The following is a 6,361-nucleotide window of genomic DNA, read 5'->3' as shown; positions in this document are numbered from 1 at the left end:
ATACACTTATACATACAGATACACACACACAGTTCTGGATACAGATAGACACACACACTACATCATATATGGGTATCTGTAATTCATTGTATGGGATCCTGGGGTTGGCAAGCACATTAGCTGGCAGTCTGCGGCTGCCACTGTTCGTTACCCTGGTATTAGCACTGCTCATTGTATAAAACTGAAGGCATGCTAGTATTATTACCCATGGTCAGAGTGTATACAGCCTTCTTACTCCTGCTTAACCCACACACCATTCCTTTTCCACAGGGAATCTAACAGGTATCTAACCCTGTGAGAGCAAAGCCAGCTGCTTCTGAGTATGGGCCCAATAGAATTAAAAAATTATTTTGTTTTAATGCATGGGGCAAATCGGGACAGATGGCTAGCAACCCGGGACAGGGGGACAGACCCCTAAAATCGGGACTGTCCCGCGAAAATTGGGACAGTTGGGGGGTATGGGTAGGTATCTGACGGTATTCTCCTAAAACTTTGGGGCTTGGTTAGAAGTCTGAAAATCAGAGCAATGAAATTAAAAAATAAGCAAAACTATAAAAAAAACTTAAAAAAAACTTAAAAAAAACTTTATGGGCTAAATAAATAGATCATCTACAAAACATGTATGCAACTAAAAATGAGTGTATAATGTCCCTTTAAACTTCCAGCTACATAACAACTTATTGCCTTCTACATCATTCTGCACTTCCTAAACACCTGCTATTTGATCATCATTAGCTCCATTTTGCTGCAGGAAAGAGTCAAAATAAATATGCTAGCTGATTTGAAGCCATTTTAATGTCAAGTTCATTCTCTAAAACCTTTAACTCTACAAAGGACCTTAAAGGGACACCAAATTAACCCCCACATCCTGTCCACACCACCCCAGTTTAACAAATCACTGCCACCACCAAGAACTCTGAATAAAGGGGTGTCTTGGAAACCCCAACTAACTAACACAAAATTAACAATTAGGTAACGCGTCTTTAACCTTGTCTCTTCAGAGTGTGAATTCAGATATTAGAGCCCAAAAACAGAATTCGATTTGTTTAATAACAAAAATACCAATACAGCTTACACAGTGCCAAATTATAAAAACATTCAAAATAACATATATGTGCAAAATACAGTTCTTTCAAATAAAATGGGACATAACAAAACACACAATATTTAAGCTTATTACCAAGTTCTTGGGATATGTGGAGAACCTGCATCCATGATGTTACTCCTTCTGGTCCCACACACTCTGACTAAGCTTTGGGTAACAGTCAGTTCTAACTCAGTATTTCCTTTATCTTGTCAAGGCCCCCGCCCTTGTTATAATTTACGATCATCCAACCCAAATTTTTTCTTTCCTGATTCAGATAGAGCATGCAATTTTAAGCAACTTTCTAATTTACTCCTACTATTAATTTTTCGTTCTCTTGCTATCTTTATTTGAAAAATAAAGCATCTAAGCCAAGGAGCCAGCCAATGTTTGATTCAGACACTGGACAGCACTTGTTTATTGGTGGGTGAATGTATCCACCAATCAGCAAGAACAACCCAGGTTGTTCACCAATAATGGGCCGGCATCTAAACTTACATTCTTGCTTTTCAAATAAAGATACCAAGAGAATGAAGAAAATTTGATAATAGGAGTAAATTAGAAAGTTGCTTAAAATCGCATGCTCTATCTGAATCCTGAAAGAAAAAAATTTGGATTCAGTGTCCCTTTAACTCACAGTATCAGAAGGTACCAGCCACCAAGAGGAGAGAGGAGGAGGGGGGTCTTCGATCACAGCATTCCTGAACACAGATGTTACACAAAGAAATAGCAGTTCAGATTAACCTGGCAATGCTAAGACCACAATACCACCTCTGCTGGGTGGCTGTTCCAGTTATCGACTACTGCACATGAGTGTATCATGACTGTTATTGTTTGAATAAAAATGAGGGCAGCTGAAGAGGCAAAGCTGTGGAAACATGAGGTAGGAATGACTTAGGAGGACGGGGCTAGGATATTGGAGGAGGAGGGGTATAAAAAAAATCCCAATTTTTGAAAATAAATAAATAAATAAAAAAGTTTATTGTGTGCAGAGGTTCACAGCAGGCAGAGGTGAGTCAATTTGGGACCAAATACAATGCTGTGAATATTATCCCTATTATTATTATTTGTATTATTATTATTTCAGTAGTGTACCTGCAAAGTGTATTTAGTGTTTAGACACAATAAATATTATGGAACCTCTATATCATTCTGATAATGTAATTCAGTATATATATATACCGTATATATAATAGCAGTTACCAACTTTGCAGGGGCAATGTTTGCAATTTAATAACACTCTGAATTATATCATGTGCAAAGGATAATATATATAAAACCTGAATCCTTTTAGTTCTGATTTGTCTATTAATTAAACTGAGACCAGATCAATAAAAAAACTTAGTTTATTAAAATAATTATTGGAAATAATAAGAAATATTTGAATAAAGCAAATCAGTAAGCATACATCATTACAATGATTTAACGATTATCAGGTTAAAACTAATGAAAACCGTCACTAAATTATTTTATTTGCAGTAGCTTGCGTGTATAATAGAGAAACAGAAACTTTTGTTATTTAAATTCTCAGGATAGCTGGCAAGAATCAGGAAAGCTAATAATTATGGCAAACCATAAGAAAATTATCTCATTACCGGATTCTGATTGACCCAGTGTTATTGTTGACCGATAAGACCAGGTTAACAGGAATTACCTACCAAAAACATTTGTGACTATAAAGGGCAAACCAGAATTTATTAACTCACCTGATTCAATAGGAAAACTTTGAATTTGAATATATATATATATATTTAGCATAAATCATTTTAACAAAACTGTTTCATGTGAGTTTGTTTCATACTTATCAACATTGTGGGATCCTTTATTGGGGGTCAGTGTAAAAAGACCCTCTTAGGTTACCCCTGAACCCTCTCTTGCCATTATCCTGACTTATCCATCTGGTCAGCTTAGCCTCTCATCTCCTCTGGATAGGGTGTGGTCATCATGCATGCTCAGTGTGGCCTCTTATGCCGTCTGCTTGTGTCCCCTTGTGCCTTTCACAGAGAGGAACTTTCCTGTAGCATATCAGTCTGATCCTGACTTAACAGTGCAGCCCAGCCCCGAAATACCAGGCAATCCCTCTCTGAACGAGAGAAACTACAAAACCCCAAACTATCACACCGGGACAGCAGAGCAGAAAGCAGAATTAGGGACTGTCCCGCACAAATCAGGACATTTGGGAGGTATGGATAGCCTCATTTTGGTGTGTTGTTGATGCTAGGGCTCATAGAACTATGTTTGTCTCAACTAATAAATCGTATATTAAAATAAATAGGAAAGTCTAAGAATATATGGTATTTTGTGAAATTCTATATAGGATGACTATTGGTAAAACTTATTTATGTTTTTGATTTGTTTTTTTGCATTTCATATGGTGGCATTTTTTATATTATGGTATTTCTGCAAACTAAAGGAAAAAAAAACAAGATACAATTTGTATGGGTGCCTCACAGAAAAAAAGTTGTGTGTAAGCGCAATGAGGGCCAAACAACTACAACAGCTGCATCACAGAGGTGTGGGCAGTGGAGTTAATTCCTTGACCAATGCGACATTGTAGAGTGTCTTCTGGCCACCTGAATGATGCTGATGTTTATGTGCATTGATCCCTGATATTATCACTTAAAGGGACATAATACTCATATGCTAAATTACTTGAAACTGATGCAGTATAACTGTAAAAAGCTGACAGGAAAATATCACCTGAGCATCTCTATGTAAAAAAGGAAGATATTTTACCTCACAATCTCTTCAGTTCAGCAGAGTAAGTTCTGTGTAAAAAGTTATACTCAGCTGCTCCCAGCTGCAGAAATGAACTGTAGCCAATCAGCATCAGCAGTGCTGAGGTCATGAACTCTTACTGTGATCTCATGAGATTTGACTTAACTCTCATGAGATTTCATAGTAAGCTTCCTTTACCTGATTGGTGAAATAATATGAGAGTGCACGAGGCTCATCCTTTCAGCTGTCCCAGGACAGACATACTAATATGCTGCTTAGAAATCCTTTACAATGGGATGTGGCTACTGAGGAACTTTTGAGGTAAAATATCTTTCTTTTTTACATAGAGATGTTCAGGTGATATTTTCTAGTCAGTTTTTTTTACAGCTATGCTGCATCACTTTCAAGTGTTTAAACATTTGGGTATTATGGCCCTTTAAATGTCTTTTGTTATTTTATTTTTTTTAGTCTAAAAATCTCTTTAAAAATAATTGTTATGCATATAATAGTACATTATTGTGTTTGTTTGTTTCTCCTGCATCTTTTATAGTCTAAATGAACACTAGTGTTTTTTGTCTTAATAGATACGAAAATATTGGTTCCCTTTTCCATATACTATTCCATCATTTTAATTACACAAAAACACAGAATATGAATAAAGTTATTACTATTTCTTCATATACAGTAATAAACAGATCAATCTATTAATTGTTAGTGATGCAGTCATTTTTCTTCCGGTTTACGGTTATCCTTTACGGCTCACTCAGTTCTCAATACTTAGTGAATAGGCTCAATGAATAAAAACACTGATATAAATAGGGAGTGCATTTTCTTGTTTTGTTGAATCTAAGGGAGTAATTACACAACACCCGTTCTCAAGAATTCAGTGGCATCCTCCTATGCATTTAAAATAATTAAAGGGACAGTCAACACCAGAATTGTTGTTGTTTTAAAAGATAGATAATCCCTTAATTACCAAATCCCCAGCTTTGCATAACCAACACAGTTATAATTATACATGTTTTACCTCTGTAATTACCTTGTATCTAAGCCTCAGCAGACTGCCCCCTTATTTCAGTTCTTTTGACAGACTTGCATTTTAGCCAATCAGAGCTGTCTCCATGGTAAATTCACGTGCATGAGCTCAATGTTATCTATATGAAACACGTGAACTAATGACCTCTAGTGGTGAAAAACTATCAAAATGCATTTAGAGTAAAGGCGGCCTTCAAGGTCTAAGAAATTAGCATATGAACCTCCTAGGTTTAGCTTTCAACTAAGAATACCAAGAGAACAAAGCACAATTGGTGATAAAAGTAAATTGGAAAGTTGATTAAAATGACATGCCCTATTTGAAACATGAAAGTTTTTTTTGGACTTCACTGTCCCTTTTAAGTAGTTTAATTTCTCTCATTTAAAGGAATTCACTTACTCTCCTCACATGCACAGTTTTTGTTACCCTATCATACAATAAAACATTAATTCCCCTCCTTCTGTGCATATATAACACAATTTACATATTTCATACAAGGGCACAGTAATTCCGCTCATTTATACAGAGACATAGTTATACCTCTCCAACATATAGCTATATTGTGATTTCTCTCCTCCAAGAACAGGGATATTAAAATCCTCCATATAAACACATTGATTAATTTTCTGTGTAATAGGTTTGGGGTGATTAGGTTAATAGGTTATGGCAGATTAGGGGTTAATAGTGTAGTGGTGCTAGGATGCGCTGGATGTGAGGGCACCTAAGGGGTTAATAGTTTAGAGACGCAGTATATGTATATACAATGTTTAAATTATTTGCATTTTCTTATATAATGCATATTATTTTAAAGGTACAGTCAACACAAACATTGTTATTGTTTAAAAATATAGATAATGCCTTTACTACCCATTCCCCAGCTTTGCACAAAAATTAACATACTTTATAACCTTTAAACCTCTAAATTTCTATCTGTTTCTGAGTCCCTAAAGAGAGTCCCATGATCACATGCTATTGTATTGATCATGGGACTGTCAAAGCAGTCAGAAGATGCTTAGAAACAAGGTAATCACAGAGGTAAAAAGTGTATTACTATAACCATGTTTTCTGTGCAAAACTGTGGAATAGGTTATAAAAGGATTATCTATCTTTTAAAACAATAAAAAAAAATTAAAGTGAATGTCAATTTTCAGCAATGAGTGCCTGGTTTTTAAAAATACTTTTAAAAACAGGGGCACTTTCATTGATGAAAAATTACATTGCACCTGATTTGTAGGAATACTTACCTTTTACTTCTAAAAAGCCAGATCGACGATCTCAGCCTCAGTTCCTCTGTACTGACGTCAGAAATGACAAAACCGGCTTCCTCCAATCATGGCTTGCACCCCAGAGCGTCCATCTCGTGATGCCCGGCTGTGATTGGAGGAAGCCAGTTTCGTCATTGCTGTGGTTGTACAGCAGGAAGAAGAAGGCGGGGATCATCGATCCGGCTTTGCAGAAGTAAAGGGTAAGTATTTCTACAAATCCGGTGCAATGTAAATTTTTATCAATGAAAGTGCCCCTGTTTT

Source organism: Bombina bombina, chromosome 1 (assembly GCF_027579735.1).
Source record: "Bombina bombina isolate aBomBom1 chromosome 1, aBomBom1.pri, whole genome shotgun sequence".
NCBI lineage: Eukaryota > Metazoa > Chordata > Amphibia > Anura > Bombinatoridae > Bombina > Bombina bombina.
The sequence above is the reverse complement of the archived record's forward strand: the minus strand, read 5'-3'. Positions refer to the sequence as shown.